This window comes from Portunus trituberculatus, chromosome 24 (genome assembly GCF_017591435.1).
Source record: "Portunus trituberculatus isolate SZX2019 chromosome 24, ASM1759143v1, whole genome shotgun sequence".
NCBI lineage: Eukaryota > Metazoa > Arthropoda > Malacostraca > Decapoda > Portunidae > Portunus > Portunus trituberculatus.
Window position 1 is genome coordinate 16,583,508 of NC_059278.1, and position 17,773 is coordinate 16,601,280.

Consider the following 17,773-nt stretch of genomic DNA (forward strand, 5'->3'; position numbering starts at 1 on the left):
GATTTGATGTTCATGAATAAAACTAAACGTGGCCACAGACAACTGCACATTTGCACTCATATCTACGGTCAGGAACAAACTGAATGACACTGTTGCATCACTCAACGATGATACACCACGCGGATAGGCAAAAATGGGTACAATACCCTGTTGCACGGTAACGCATTATAAGGTGATACGCAACGATGAAACGATGCGTGGAAATTCAGTAAGTGTGTACACACCTTTAGAAAGTGTTGGTGGTGATGATGTCAGTGTGCTGTGTATTGGTGGTGGTGGTGGTGATTGTTGGTGATGGTGTGTTTGCTTGTTTTGCATCGTGAATATTGATTGATTGAGTGGCTGAAAGATTGACGGATTGATGGATAGATTGCCTGTCTAACTAATAGATTCACTGACTGACTGACATTTGGACTGACTTTCTGACTGACTGACTGACTGACTGATTAAATGAATAAAATACTAACTAAATGACTGACTATCTGGCTGACTGACTATTTGGCTAACTGACTGAATGGGCAGATGCGGGAACTGGCAGTGGTGGTGGTGGTGGTGGTGGTGGTGGTGGTAGTGGTATTTATATGCTTGTGTGAAGATAGATGGATAAGCGGGTAATTTGATGGGTTGATAGATACGGAAATAGACAGTTGGACAAACAAACAGATAGATGGATAGGCAGGCAGATAGATGAGTCAATGAATTCGTATATAAATAATAATATAGATGTGTATGTAGATAGAAAAAAAGTCTATATTCCTCTACTTAGTGTCCTGTCACCCTGGTTTATTGTCAGAAATACTCGTATATCAGGCGGTAGAAATGGAGAACGAGAAAAATAGTACAGTCTGCCTTTTAAGCACCTTGTTTATTGCCTCGCGGATTTGCCAACACTCGCTGTACAACAAGATACAATTTAATATTTCCTGCTTTGACAAATAACAAAAGCTGGACACGATAACGAAGAGGAAGATGTCACAATAACCAATAAATCGACATGTGGTATTTGTATAAGCATAGCGTCTCATTAATAAGAGATTTAGTGACAGATAGTTATCATAAACATATATACATGCGTCCTGACTTCACAGATAACCTTTTGCTACGGCAGTAGTCTCTTAGCGGTGGTGGTGGTGAACACAGTTGTGGCGGTGGGCTATACTGACCCATGCACATCCACACACACACACACACACACACACACACACACACACACACACACACACACACACACACACACACACAAATAAAGTGAAGTGTTGCTATATTACCGACAGTTTTCAAGGAGCACCAAGAGGCAATCAGTATGAGAAACCGTGCAAGCCTTCACCACACTGCCTAATCTTCGTCTATTAAAGGTATTTATAAGGCTATTCATTTAATGTTAGGTTTTCTTTACATATGAGAGTGAAAACAGTACGCAAATATTTTCAAGTAATGGTATAAGGAGCATAAAAGAGCAAGGCGTCTGTATTACCCTCTCATATTTGTTTCCTTCACTTACCCTCGGCCAAACATGTGTCACAAGGTAGCCACCAGTCTAACATTTCATTTAGTCTAGTCAAAATTTCTCTGTGTGGCTTAATTTTGGTTTGGTGAGATGATAAAGGCTATATATGGATGTCCCGCCGCCGGTGTTGCCTCCAGGCCGCTTCCCCCCCGACGGTCCCCTAGCCAACACCCTACACCCGCCCTCACCCACCCGTCACCAGCCAGTTGGGTCAAATACTTTCTTCCAATATTTCCTGACGCTAATATTACGCTTCCATGGTATGTTTTTATGGTTTCTATAAATGTTTCGTAGTGTTTGAAGTGTGTTCCGCGCCTGTGCTGGGTAAATATGTGGCGTTTAGTGGTGTTTTATGGCGTATGTTAAAGGCTTTTAACGCTCAAAATTTCCCACTTGGAGTTTTGAGCTTTTTCATTTCAAGGTATAAGTGGGCCTTTATGGTAGCAAAAGAGTGCCTGTCCTCTTTTAAGTGTGAAATCAATCTATTGAGTGAAATATGTGGACTTTGAAATGGTGTTTGGTGCTGTTGTAAAAAGCTCTTATTTTTCTTTATTTTATTTGCTCACGTTTCTGCTTCTCGGTCTAACACGCTGTAGAATGCCCTAAAAGAAAGCTCAGACTCCCTGAAATGTGATAAAATACACGCCAAGTGAAAATGGCTTGACTTTACAGGACGTTTTAAGAGATTTATGGGTTAAAATGTTTTGTACTTTTAACGTACTTAATTTAGACCTTTTTTAAAAACCAGTTAAGCTGGAGATATTTTGATATTTTGAAAATTAGTTTAAGTATTTATCACGTCATAAAATAACAAGCATTTGGCCGTGGCCTCGTTTTTGTAAAAGTCATTTTGAAATGAAATGATTTACGTAATTTAGCCGAGTCAGCCCCGTTCCCGTTCTCTCTCGGATGACCACAGCCCACCCAGGTAGTGGCTGGCGCCAATTTTCCAAATCCACAGTTCGTCGATATTTTGCCTAATATCTAGTGATTTCTACGTGTTTTCGTGGGTTTCTAGGTTCAGATGTTTAGATAATTGTAGCAGAAAAAGGAAGAAAGTTGAAATAAAGGAGGATAAAGAGGAAGAGAGGAGAAATGGAGGAGGAAGAGGAGCAGCAGCAAAGCTACAATACTTAAGTCACCCTCCTTTTCCTAAATATTTTGCCTAATATCTAGTGTTTTGATGTGTTTCTAGGCTCAGACGTGTGGATGGAAGGAGGAGGAGGAAGAAGAAGGAGTAATAATGGAGAAGAATGAAGAAAAAATGAGAAATAAAGGTGGAATAGTAGAAGAAGCCAAGGTGTAATATTTAGGTAAGTGTATTAGTATGTTTTGAGTGTGGTTTGGGAGAACTTTGAGGGATTGGTTGGTGTTCTGAGTGGGATTTGGTATTATTATGAGTGTTATAAGTGGTGGGGTGGAGTTAGTGGTCTTTTGGGTGTGTGTGGGGGATATTTCATTAAATATTGGGTGTTTCTAGTGAGTTTGGAGGTATTTTAACCTGTTCTGTGTTTTCTTAGTGTGTTCTGGAATGTTATTGAGATTTTAAGAGGGTTTGGGTATGTGTGGTTTGTCGTGGGTGTGTGTAAGAGTGAATTGGGCCTATACAAGGATTTTTGAGTATGTTTTGAGGCCCTCAACAGGCTAGCTCAGTGTCAGTGGGCCCTTATAACAAGTGTCCTTTATCATTGATTACCCGCTTCGTTCCCAGGTGACGACAGGCAGAATGAGGTGGACGTGGCGGAGGCTGTGGGCGGTCAATTCACGGCGCAGATTACCTACACCTTGCACCACACTGACTGCCCGCCGCTGTTCACTAAAGTCGGGCAAGCCTGTGTCTCCGTGTTCTGCCCTGGATATAGGAGTAAAGGAAATTGTGGTTTTTTGTTGTTGTTCTTGTTTTTCTGTTAAGATTTGTTTGCTCTCTCTCTCTCTCTCTCTCTCTCTCTCTCTCTCTCTCTCTCTCTCTCTCTCTCTCTCTCTCTCTCTCTCTCTCTCTCTCTCTCTCTCTCTCTCTCTCTCTCTCTCTCTCTCTCTAGTGTAGTGTAGTGGTGTTCACTACAGTGGTGTTCACTGTGTGTGTGTGTGTGTGTGTGTGTGTGTGTGTGTGTCTAGGGATGATATTGGTCACTTGGGTGTCTGTAATGTGTTTTGGGTGAGCTTTTTATATTTTGAGGTGTTGCAGGGTGTTTTGGGTTAGTTTTGAGTGATTTAAGTTGTTTGTGTGTGTGTCAGTTGTGTATGGTGTGTTTTGTGGTGTGGTGTCAGTATTGGTGCATACTGTGTGCTTGTAGTGAATTGTAAGTGCGTTTATTGGTACTATGAGGTTTTTCATGTTGGCAGTATCCAAGGGATTTGACAAAGCTAGTTTCAATGATTTCAAATTGTTGACCATTATAACAGGTTCGGCAGTGTTCCAAATTGATATGGACAGTAAACTGAACAATTGTTTTGGTATTATGGGTTTGGTACGGCAGTTTTCCTCCTTAGGTCTACAGAGCCACTCACGCAAACCCGATCCACCTTGGCTCTCCTTAACATACCATCCTTATCGTTACATCATCCACAATTCCTTCCCCAACCCTGTGTACTACAAGACAACAGGCATTGAGGAGGACGCCATTTCAATATTGTTCCATCTCTTGTTCCAGGATTCAGTACTACTAACGCCAAAGAAGTGAGGCAAGTTTTTGGAGTGAGCGTGCATGACATACAACAGACACCAGACTGCTACTACTGCCGGTGTTGCCAAAGGAACAAGAGGAGGAAAAAAGGAAGAGAAAGAAGAAAAGGGTGATTCTTGGAGACGTACCAATAAAGTTCTGAAGGTTGGCCACAGATCTTCATCACTGGTGTAGTGTATTTCATTGACCATTTGTAGATTGGGTTGATAAATTTGTAGAATTTGTAGACAGTTGTAGATATGTAGCGGGTATGTTTTTGCAATGCCTTATCTACACCAGCAGAAAACGGTAATATTTAGAAGTTATGCATAGCATTGTAATAGGAGTGTACGGTGTACATATGTATATAGTATTTAAGGAAGGAGAGTGTAGACTAAGAGAGGAAGGTAACCTCTTGGGTCACGATTCCTCTGCTCATCACTCATCATTCCTGTTGTGAAGCACAAAGGTATTGTTACGTGTTTCCCGAGATGATGTTTTGTGAGTCTTTCAATGCAATACTTAATTTAAGTGTCTGGCCAGTGTCTTGTAACGTGGTGCAGTTTTTGTTACTTGTATTTATTTTTCATACCTACTGATATGACGATATCTTGTGAATGATACTCCTATATATTTCTAATGGCAACACAATATCTCTTGATATAATAAAATGCATAATGTATCGACTTGTTTTCCTATCAGTTGAAAGAGATGCAAAACAATATCTGGTTTGCAAGTGAAGCGAAATTAGTCAACAATTTGCTGCATGGCGCCACAGCGTCTGAGGTGATATGATGCCACAATATAGTTGCATGGAAATACTAGTAGTAATGTGTAAACTGACACACTCCCGTTCATGATGGCGAAGGTGGGCAGGTGTGGGTGTTGGCGGTGCTGGAGAAGATATTTACATGCTTGTGTGTAGATAGATAGATAGATAACTTGGTAATTTGATAGGTTCATTCATAGGGAAATGAACAACATTTCGATGGTGTATACACTGCTACAACAATAAACTTATCAATCAATCAATCAAACATCAATCGGATTTAAAAGGCGAGTGATAGAGGGTGGCGATCGAGACTCCCGAGACAGGTTTGCTCTGCGTCACTCGGAGGGATAAACGGTCAACGGGGGCCTATACTGATTAGCCTGTGTGTTAATCAAGCCAATTACTTCGTCTAGGAACATTTGTAGCATGTATAACAATGATTTGGCGGTCTTTTTGCGGCTTTTCAAGGTGGATCTGGTGACATAGAATATTTCCATTTGGCAACTCCCCACCACGTCCACCACCACCACCGCCGCCAGTGACCAGACGTCCTCTTCCTCACCAGACACGAGACCTGGGAACACGGTGACCGCCCCACTTGCCCCACCTAGTCCACCAGCTCCACCTGCTCAGTGAGAGGGTGAGTCTATTAATAGAGTGGAGGTAACAAACATGATGAGACAGTGATGGGACGGTAATGGGGCGGATAATTTAATAGAAAGCTGTATAATAATGCACTGAAGGGGTGACGTGACGTGTGGGAGTGAGTGGATAGAGAAGGAAAGTTAATTAATGGTGCCACAGAGTCATTAGTGATGGGACGGTGATGGGACAGTGACGGGGTTGACAGGCTGTACTAGGAAGGTGTGTCGTGCATTGAAGGAGTCACATGTGGACAGTTAGCGGTAAGGTAGTTAATTAGGCGTATGGTAGTTATAATGCGTGGGGAGGGTGGTGCCTGCTTTAACAAGAAACACAAGAGGGCATGGCGAGGTGGACTGCTGGAAGATAATTACACTGAACTCTGCTTTATGTAGTGCATCAATCACCACCACAAGATGGAGACACTCTTTGTATGAGTTACACGCCGCCTCCTGACACTTCTAGTAAACACCCTTATCTCTCTCTCTCTCTCTCTCTCTCTCTCTCTCTCTCTCTCTCTCTCTCTCTCTCTCTCCTCGCCTGTCAGACGTCAGTTTTCTCCGGAACACGTGGATCTGTGTGTCTTGAGTCACTTCATTATATAGTGAGGGCGGCTGCGGAGGCGTATGGGCTGACTGGGAAGCTTGGGCGTGAGCATGCATGGGCGGGACAAATATGGCGGGAGTGGGTGTGGAGCTGTTGACGCTGCCCATAGCTTTGTGTGTGTGTGTGTGTGTGTGTGTGTGTGTGTGTGTGTGTGTGTGTGTGTGTGTGTATCTCTCTCTCTCTCTCTCTCTCTCTCTCTCTCTCTCTCTCTCTCTCTCTCTCTCTCTCTCTCTCTCTCTCTCTCTCTCTCTCTCTCGTGTCGTCTGGTCTGGTCTGGTCTCCTTGCTGTGTCTCGTCTTGTTGACCAGCGTCTGAGGTGATATGATGCTACAATATAGTGGCATGGAAATACTAGTAGTATTGTGTAAACTGACACACTGCCGTTCATGATGGCGAAGGTGGGCAGGTGTGGGTGTTGGCGGTGCTGGTGGAGATATCTACATGCTTGTGTGTAGATAGATAGATACATAAGCTGGTAATTTGTTAGGTTCATTCATACGTAAATTGACAACAGTTCGATGGTGTATACACTGCTATAACAATAAACTTATCAATCAATCAAGTAAACATCAATGAGATTTAAAAGGCGAGTGATGAGAGTGTGGGGAACAGCGGGGGAGGGGGAGGTGGAGAGGAGACGAGCGAGGCCCCTGAGACAAGTTTGGTGTGCGTCACTGACAGGGATAAACTCTCCGTGTCAAGGCCCCATCACACCAGAGGCGGTCCTTACTACGCGCAGCAGGTTCTCAACACGTTCATAAAATTTTTGAGGACGTAGTGGAGACGTGATGGAATTGCGAAATCCCTCCACTGCTACGTATCTACCAAGCCTTTACTGCGTACGTCCCTTGATATCGCTACGATATCATTGTGTCCAATCGGGTTTAACTACGGTCATAACACGCATGTGATCAGGCTCCCGCCACGCTCACTAAGTTCCCGCCATGCTCACTGGGTTCTTACCACGTGCCCAACCAGCGCGCAATACGCTCACGTGACGCAAGCAGGAAGTGCTGCTTCCTGTCACTTCAGTTCTCGCCTCTCTTCTCTCATCAGTGGTTCTCCAGCTCTTACATCATTATATTCATTATCCTCATAACGTCATGCTGCCCAAATTAACTTCAAACTTTCCATCAGTCTGTGGTAATGACCAAACTGGAGCGACTTTTCAAGGTGGAGCTGGTGACGTAGAATATTTTCATTTGGCAACTGACCACCACCACCACCACCACCACCAGTGACCAGACGTCCATTTCATCACCAGACACGAGACCTGGAGTGGGGGGAGAGAGAGAGAAAATGTTGTGCTCTGATAAGATATTCTTATTTTTCCTCTTTCTTCTATTCTTTCCTGTCCTCTTTCTCACTCACTTATTCACTCACTCACTCACTCACTCTGAATCCTGTCCTCCACTCCACCACCACTACCACCATCGTTCATTCCTCCACCACGGACACAAACACGTCTTGAAGGAATGTTAGTCTGCCGCCCAGAGTCACCTTGGCTGTCTGGCCGGCCACCCTGCGTGCCGCGGGACCAGTGGAGCGGTGGAGGGACGGCGGTCGGTGTTGCGGGTGTAACACTGTGTATGAATATTGTTTGTGTTTTAATTAAGGCGTGTACACACTTGTTGCATTTCCACGTATCGGATCACCGTTGCGTAGCAGTGTTGACAGGATAGTGCTTCACCGTTGCGTGTCAAAATATGACACAAAGTTACGCAACGGGTTCCATCCGCCATTTTTCGGTATTTTGGCGTCATCTCAAAGGAATGATACACAACTCACCAACCTTCGTGTGTGTGTGTGTGTGTGTGTGTGTGGACAAGGAGCGTGGGATCGTCCAGTTGCATGTTCAGTGTTGTCGTGGACGGGCATGAATATTTTTTGCAATTTTGACCCCAATTGCAGACAAACTCAAAATCAGTTGTGTGTATCCTTGTCACGTTTTGATACAGTTCCGTCACATGCTGGAATTTCAAGTCAGTCAACACAGTATTGTTTCATTACACATACATAGTGTAGACACCCACCAACTCCGTCATTCATTTTTCCTTTTATTGATTTGATGTTCATGAATAAAACTAAACGTGGCCACAGACAACTGCACATTTGCACTCATATCTACGGTCAGGAACAAACTGAATGACACTGTTGCATCACTCAACGATGATACACCACGCGGATAGGCAAAAATGGGTACAATACCCTGTTGCACGGTAACGCATTATAAGGTGATACGCAACGATGAAACGATGCGTGGAAATTCAGTAAGTGTGTACACACCTTTAGAAAGTGTTGGTGGTGATGATGTCAGTGTGCTGTGTATTGGTGGTGGTGGTGGTGATTGTTGGTGATGGTGTGTTTGCTTGTTTTGCATCGTGAATATTGATTGATTGAGTGGCTGAAAGATTGACGGATTGATGGATAGATTGCCTGTCTAACTAATAGATTCACTGACTGACTGACATTTGGACTGACTTTCTGACTGACTGACTGACTGACTGATTAAATGAATAAAATACTAACTAAATGACTGACTATCTGGCTGACTGACTATTTGGCTAACTGACTGAATGGGCAGATGCGGGAACTGGCAGTGGTGGTGGTGGTGGTGGTGGTGGTGGTAGTGGTATTTATATGCTTGTGTGAAGATAGATGGATAAGCGGGTAATTTGATGGGTTGATAGATATGTAAATAGACAGTTGGACAAACAAACAGATAGATGGATAGGCAGGCAGATAGATGAGTCAATGAATTCGTATATAAATAATAATATAGATGTGTATGTAGATAGAAAAAAAGTCTATATTCCTCTACTTAGTGTCCTGTCACCCTGGTTTATTGTCAGAAATACTCGTATATCAGGCGGTAGAAATGGAGAACGAGAAAAATAGTACAGTCTGCCTTTTAAGCACCTTGTTTATTGCCTCGCGGGATTTGCCAACACTCGCTGTACAACAAGATACAATTTAATATTTCCTGCTTTGACAAATAACAAAAGCTGGACACGATAACGAAGAGGAAGATGTCACAATAACCAATAAATCGACATGTGGTATTTGTATAAGCATAGCGTCTCATTAATAAGAGATTTAGTGACAGATAGTTATCATAAACATATATACATGCGTCCTGACTTCACAGATCAAATTAAATCCTGACAGTCTTCAGTCCTCACCTCCAACAACACCCAGCATTGAGGGAAACAGTTCTTGTAGAGTGGCAGCTATTTCGTCGAACGACGATTTGGGCAAGCTGGACCCAAACCCAGACCCAGACCTGACCGCCCCCCCCCTCCCTCCCGCTCGATGTGTTTCACTGTTTCTGCTGCAGTCTCTGACGAGACAGCCAGACGTTACCCTACGGAGCGAGCTCAGAGCTCGTGTGTGTGTGTGTGTGTGTACAAAAAAATTGTGGTCAATAAAAATATGAATATATGTGTTGTGTGTGTGTGTTCACCATCACGGTGGTTTGCTGGTCACCCAGCCAGCCTTTCCCCTACGGAAAGAGCTCGTAGTGATCGATCTTCGGGTAGGACTGAGACCACAACAAACTGCACACACCGGGAAAGCGAGGCCACAACCCCTCGAGTTACATCCCGTATCTATTTTACTGCTGGGTGAACAGGGGCCACACATTAAGAGGCCTGCCCATTTAGCTCGCCGCTTCCCGGGACTCGAACCCAGGTCCCCCTCGATTGAGTCGAGCGTGCTAACCACTACACTACGCTGTGTGTGTGTGTGTGTGTGTGTGTGTGTGTGTGTGTGTTGCTCTTTCTTACGTTGTACAGCTGTGTGTGTGTGTGTGTGTGTGTGTGTGTGTGTGTGTGTGTGTGTGTGTGTGTGTGTGTGTGTTTCACTGTTTGATCTGCTGCAGTCTCTGATGAGACAGCCAGACGTTACCCTACGGAACGAGCTCAGAGCTCATTATTTCCGATCTTCGGATAGGTCTCAGGCACACACCACACACCGGGACAACAAGGTCACAACTCCTCGATTTACATCCCGTACCTACTCACTGCTAGGTGAACAGGGGCTACACGTGAAAGGATACACACCCAAATATCTCCACCCGGCCAGGGAATCGAACCCCGGTCCTCTGGCTTGTGAAGCCAGCGCTCTAACCACTGAGCTACCGGGCGTGTGTGTGTGTGTGTGTGTGTATTTACCTAGTTGTATTTACCTAGTTGTATTTACCTAGTTGTAGTTTTACAGGGCCTGGGCTTTATGCTCGTGTGGTCCCGTCTCCATATCTACACTTATCCAATTTTTCTTTAAAACTATGTACACTCTTTGCTGATACCACTTCCTCACTCAAACTGTTCCAAGTCTCAACACATCTTTGCGGGAAACTAAATTTTTTAACATCTCTCAGACATCGTCCCTTCCTTAGTTTCTTACTATGCGATCTTGTGCTTCTAAAGTCATATTCATCTCTCAGGATCAGTTTCTCATTATCCACTTCATCCATTCCGTTAATCAATTTATAAACTTGTATCAGATCCCCTCTCTCTCTTCTCTGCTCCAAGGTTGGTAGATCCATTGCCTTTAGTCTCTCCTCATATGCCATCCCTTTAAATTCTGGAACCATTCTTGTAGCCATTTTTTGTAGTCTCTCTAATTTTCTTATGTGTTTCTTTTTATGGGAGTCCACACAACTCCTGCATATTCCAATCTAGGTCTTATTTTAGTATTTATCAATTTCTTCATCATTTCCTTGTCCATATAATGAAATGCTACTCCAATATTCCTTAGCAAATTATACGTCTCTCTGAAAATTCTATCAATATGGCTAACCGGTTGATTATTTTCTTCCATTGTCACTCCCAAGTCCTTTTCCTTTTTTACTTTTTCTAGTGTGTGTGTGTGTCTGTCTGTCTGTTGCTCTTTCTTACGTTGTACAGTGTGTGTGTGTGTGTGTGTGTGTGTGTGTCATGTCTTCACCTGTCATTATTTATTTAGGGCATCAACGAGTGTGAAGGCAGCTGCTCTAACCTTGCCGCAGACTGTTGTGACGTGCAAAGCCTGTGTTGTGAGATGTTATTATGTTATGTTAGATGGGATAAGGAAGAAAAGAAAGAAAGAGTGGGAATTATGGCTGTATCACAGACAAAATGATGGCAGTGTTACCACGAGCGAGATGTAATTCACCACGGTCATCTGCTGGTCACCCAACGAGCCTTCCCCATTACGAAGCGAGCTCAGAGCTCGTAAACCGATCTTCGGGTAGGACTGAGACCGCAACACACTCCACACATCGCGCGAAAGCGAGGCCACAGCCTCTCGAGTTGCATCTCGTACCTACTTGCTACAAGGTGAACAGGGGCTACACATTAAGAGGCTTGCCCATTTACCTCGCGCCCGTGACTCGAACCCGGACCTTTTAGTTGTGAGCCGCGCGTGCTAACCACTACACTACGCAGTGTATTTACCTAGTTGTATTGTACAGGGTTCGAGTGGGGCTCGTAGTGTCTTATCTCCATGTCTCCATTTATCCCATTTTTCTTTAAAGTTATGCACATTATGTGTTGTAACAACTTCATTGGTGTTACTTTGGTATGTGGTCTACATGTCATAAAGCTCCTTTGGTATGCGCTCTACGCTTCATCTTGTGATCTACAACAACAAGAAAATGTAGTTTTTCTTTTGGTTCTCAAGAGTTAATTAAGGAAAACACTTGTCTTGGTATGCTTTGGTTTGAGAATCTGAAACATGAGTGGGATGTCTGTTGGAATTTCAAAGCTCCTGCCCCGCCTCAACAAGATGGTGCATGTACCAGTACAGTGCACGTGGTACAACATATTTTACTCTGACATAGACGATGTCTCGATAGGCGACCTGTCCTCCCTTCCGTGATTTTATCTCCTGCTTATTGGCATCTGAATATCCAAAGAACCCTTCAGATGTTAGTTGAAGGGTCACAGTAATTTGCAAGCTTTCTCTGACAAATTATATATATATTTTTTTATTTCATTCCATATAACTCCTACCATTCGGTACAAGAATTGACAGGTAAAGGAACTGAATTAATATGATTGGATTACTGCTTCTATCTGGTCACATATGAACATGCACACATTCACGGCAGGAAACAAGCAAGATTCTCTCTAATGCTCCGGAGCAAATCTGCCTCACTTGTTTCATTGTCAGCTGACTCTTGCACATTTTCAAATCAAGGCCATTTTTTACTTACAATCGATGATTTTATATTTGGATCAAAATTTCAAAGAAGTTTGATAAGTTTCGGCCAAAATTGGTTGAGGGCCGTGACGGCCTTGGGCGCTGCACGGGGGGAGAAGGTGGCTGTTGGGTCCGGCCTGGGGCCCAAGGCAAGGAAGGCGGCAGGTCCTTCTTTTCCTTGGCGGCCTCAAGCTTCACTATAGTCATCCACTTGCAGCGACTCACACTAGGCAAGGGGTTGCCATGAGCAGGGGATCAATGTCTGCCCTTCGCTAGATTGGGGGAGTCCTAAAGGGGTGATAAGGGCTCCTTCCATACTCGTGGAAACTCGCTTCCTTATCGTGGAAACTCGCTTCCTTATCGTGGAAAATCTCTTCCTTATCGTGGAATCGTATCGTTATCATGAAAGCTCACTTTGTTATAGTGGAAACTCGCTTCGTTATCGTGGAAACTCGCTTCGTTATCGTGGAATCGTATCGTTATCGTGGAAACTGGCTTCGTTATCGTGGAATAGTATCGTTAAGGTGGAAATTCGCTTCGTTAAGGTGAACTCGCTTCGTTATCGTGGAAACTCGCGTCGTTAAGGTGGAAACTCGCGTCGTTATCGTGGACACTCGCTTCGTTATCGTGGACACTCTTCGTTATCGTGGAGACTTGCGTCGTTAAGGTGGAAACTCGCCTCGTTATCGTGGAAACTCGCTTTGTTATCGTGGAATCGTATCGTTATCTCCGTAATCATCGTTATTTATTTATATATTTGTGTATCTATCTATTCAGATTCGTTTTATTTTGTTTGCTTTGGTTGACTTAGTACATAACTCCTATGATAACATGTCCAGCATTACAAGTCCTCTGTGATGAAAAGTCCAGCAAAGCTCAATGTTTTTCTAATACACAGCTATTGTGTCATTTGGGGAGATGAAGTACAACAGCTGCATACTTTTCCATATCAATGTGACACAGTGTTACAATTTCTTAAATTTCCACATTTCATTTGAAAGACGCACTGACAACCTTTTCAATGGCGCTGTAGTGTAGTTGTTATGGTACAGTATTCGTAATTCAAATGTTGCCTCTGCTTCTAAGTACGCTTCACTGCCTCTCTATTTCATAATTATTGATGTGTTTATTATTATTATTATTATTATTATTATTATTATTATTATTATTATTATTGTTATTATTATCATCATTATTATTATCATTATTGTCTCTATTATCTTTACTAACTCAAATTTAGATAAATGTATTTATAGAATATTGTATTTAGGCTTTAGTGAATAAATTAAACATGTAGATCACATACTGTTGGCTGTGGAGATCACATACCAAAGTAGCACCTCTTCATCACATGTGCAAATCGTCTGATTCTCATGATGGAAGGAGTAGGACACAGTGATGCTTCCCCATCTTACTGTGTTGTACAGCCAGACCAAGGAAAATGTATCTTCATCCAATGATTTTCAAAAACAATTAAGTTCAGCTTGGGGCAATAACTGAAATAAAACACTGTCTCATCTTGTATTTCTTTTCACTACTCAGTATATTAGACAGGGCATCTAGAGAGAACATAACAGGAAATATTCTATAAATTATGTCTTTTCCACTTACATAACCCGTGCTGTTACTGTATTTAATATACTTACCGGTATGCCATAATCACTTGCAGAGATTTTCATGTCCCTTGTTTCCCCCCATTTATTTTTAGTGAAGTGATGCATTAAATTGAATAAAGAGCTGTTATTATATTTTCCTTGAAGTGATGAGAGCTATAGCAATGTCTGGCAGATTATCACCCTCACCCTGTGGGTCAGTTCAATTTAGTTTTACTATAACAGAAAAAAAATCTAACTCATTTAACATAATGTGGAGAAAAAAAAAAAAGAATCCGGGAGTTGTGAAACATTGAATGATATTCTAGGGCGTATCGTGGTAGTCATGTATTTTTTTCAAACTTATCCTAAAAAAAATAGTGCACCCCTTATTTTTCATCATTGAAAAACGTTACAAACCTATTGTATCGTTATTGTGTACATTCCTGTGATTGTTGTGTGGCATTCATTGTGTTTGTTGCATGGTTGTTGTATGACAATTCAAATGATAGCATGATAACCCACCGAAAACCGGACTGGTAACATAGCAATATATCGTGATCAATCACAGTTGCAAATTGAATCTTGGATGATGATAACACGATAAACACGATAATGAGTCAATAAAGATATGACAACACTACAACAAATAACCGGTTTATCGTTTAAAGGCATCAAGATTCCACCGATAGAGAGTGACAAGAATATCACGAGTATAGAAAGAATACCATGAGTATAGACCGAAAACAATGTGATACAGTCGGTAAACCATAGATGGATCACGTGATCACTCATCATAACGGTCACGAATGCAAAACAATAATACTATGAATCACACAAATAAGAGATCGACCAAACGTTGCCCGACAACCACGAGTGTGGTATGATATCTTATCCGCTCCCATGTAGTCATGAAGCTCAGTGTAATGGCCAAATGTAGCCCTGGTTCCAGTGCCATTCTCCAATTCATGTCACATCTTGAAACAATTTTATGTCTAGGTTACTGTTATCCCTAGATATTTTGTTTTTTTGTTGCCTTAATATTTTTTATTTGTTATGGTTATATTTTCTTATTGATATGATATTACACCTCATTTTTATTTATTTTGAGGCCTGTGTGGTTGCTCAGGTTACTGAATCTATCATCCTGCACATTTTCTTCATCTATCCTTGTCATAAGTAATCCATCATCTGCATCGAATAAAGCACTTAATTTGAAGCCCCCTACCTCTTCTAATTTATCTATTACAAAGTAGGTCAGTATCTTAAACAGGGTAGTGGTCTAGTGGAGGCTGTGCATCCCTGCATAATGCCACTAGCCACAGTCATTTTTTTTTTTCTTTTATGTAGGAGAAAGGGCCAGCCAAGCCAACAAAATATTAAAAAAAAAGGCCCACTTGAATGCTGGTTCTCTTGAAGATAACTAAGGGTTAGCCAGAATTAGGGAGCAAATGTCTTGATACCTCCCTCTTAAAAGAAGTCAAGTCATAGGAAGACGGAAATACAGAGGCAGGTGGGGAGTTCCAGTGTTTACCAGTGAAAGGTAGGAATGATTGAGAGTACTGGTTAACTCTTGTGTTAGAGTTGGACAGAAAATGGATGAGAGGAAGAAGAGAGCCTTGTGCAGCAAGGCCGCAGAAGGAGGGGAGGCATGCAGTTAGCAAGATCAGTAGAATAGTTAGCTGAAATAGCAATAAAAGAAAGAAAGAGATGTAACATTTCAGCAGTGAGAAAGAGGCTGAAGACATTCAGTCAGAGGAGGGGAGTTGATGAGATGAAAAGCTTTTGCTTCCACCCTATCTAATAAAACTGTGTGAGTGGAACCCCCCAAACATGCAAAGAGTAAGGTCCTTGTACAGAGTTAGCACTTGAAGAGGCGAGAAAAATTGGCGGAGACACCTCAGAACGCCTAACTTCACAGAAACTGTTTTAGCAAGAATTTAGATGTGATGTTTCCATTTAAGATTATAAGTAAAGGACAGACAGAGGATATTCAGTGTGGAAGAGGGAGACAGTTGAGTGTCATTGAAGAAGAGAGGATAGTTGTCTGGAAGGTTGTGTTGTGTTGAGTTGATAGATGGAGGAATTGAGTTTTTGAGACATTAAAAACTAATAGATTTTCTCTGCTCCAATCAGAAAGCTTAGAAATATCAGAAATCAGGCATTCTGTGGCATCCCTGTGTAATCTGTTGACTCTGAAAGGATGTGGATAGATGTAGGGTGGTATCATCAGCATAGGAGTGGATAGGGCAAGAAGTTTGGTTACGATCATTAATGAATAATAGAAAGAGAGTAGGTGACAGGACAGAATCCTGAGGAACACCACTATTAATAGATTTAGGAAAAGAGCAGTGGCCGTCTACCACAGCAGCAATAGAACAATCGGAAAGAAAACTTGAGATAAAGTTGCAGAGAAAAAGATAGAAACTGTTGGAGGGCAGGTTGGAAATCAAAGCTTTATGCCAGCCTCTATCAAAATCTTTTGATATGTCTAAAGCAACAGCAAAAGTTTCACTGAAATCTTTAAAAGAGGATGACCAAGACTCAGTAAGGAAATTGCTTTCCCTCCTGGGACAACATCTGTTACATCATCAATGTGTACACCAGTCACTATATCTATTATTTTAGGGTGAATTTTGTACTCCATTAAGGTCTTAATTAGTGTCCTTTCACTGAATCATTAGCTTTTGCAAAGTCAACTGCCATCACATACAGAGCTTTATTTTCTTTATATACTTTATCCACACAGTACTTCAAATTCACTTTTATTTTCTGCTCTTCCATTTGCTGTAAGTTTGCTCAAATTTTTTATTTAGTTAATTTGTTATCCCTTATGTGCATTTCTATATTTTCTTTCACCATGACATTATTAGTTTGTAAGATATGTTTGTCACTGCAATTGGTCTTAACCCCAATAGTTATTTTGAATTCTTTACAATATTTCCCTAAACCTTCTTGTTTGCAAGGTGATAAAATAAATTTCTTACTATCTTGTAGGGCCTTATGAAATTCTGTCTTCATTTTTTTCTGGTCCTGCTGCTCTTTTATCCCTTAAATTCTTTGTTTTCCTTTACTTGTTTCTCTTCAACCGTAGGTTTCTCCATTTCTTTTATCGGCCTTTTCAATGTATGCACTATATCCAGTGTTCCAATGTTCCTTCACTCCAAACAACCATGTCTTTTTTCCTCATTTCCTGTTTGTGATTTTGCATTATGTTCTGGCAGCATGTTTTGTTCTCTTGTTCTTGAGTATGAACTTCTTGTCTCGGCATTCTAAACCTCCTTTATAATATTTCCGTTCATTTTGTAGATGTTCTTCCAGTAATCCTTGATTAAATCTTCTTTTCTCTCTTTGGGTACCTCCAATCCTTGTTCTTCATAGTCTTAATTCTTCCCCTTTCCTGTTCTTTTTCTTGGTTTGTCAATATGTTCTTGGTTATTTTTCTTGTCTTATCTTTTATTTCTTGAGGACTTTTTTCATGTTCATATACTGCTGCTCTCACTTCTCTGTGTCTGCTTTTGCTTCCAGATACTTTTCTATTAAATACATCTCTCTTCCTGTGGTGTTCATGCATTTTTCTTGGCTTTATATTTTTCCCTTCTTTTTATACTCTGCCTTTATCCATTACCTGTGGCTATTCTGGGGTTTGTTCTTGTCCACATTTGTAAATTTCCTTCTGTATTTCATCTTGAGTGTTTTAGTTGCTACTTCCCAAAGTATTTTATTTAGGTTTTCAAGGCTTGTTCTTATCCGCATTCATTTATTTCCCTTCTGCATTTTTCTGAGTGTTTTAGTTACGACTTCACAA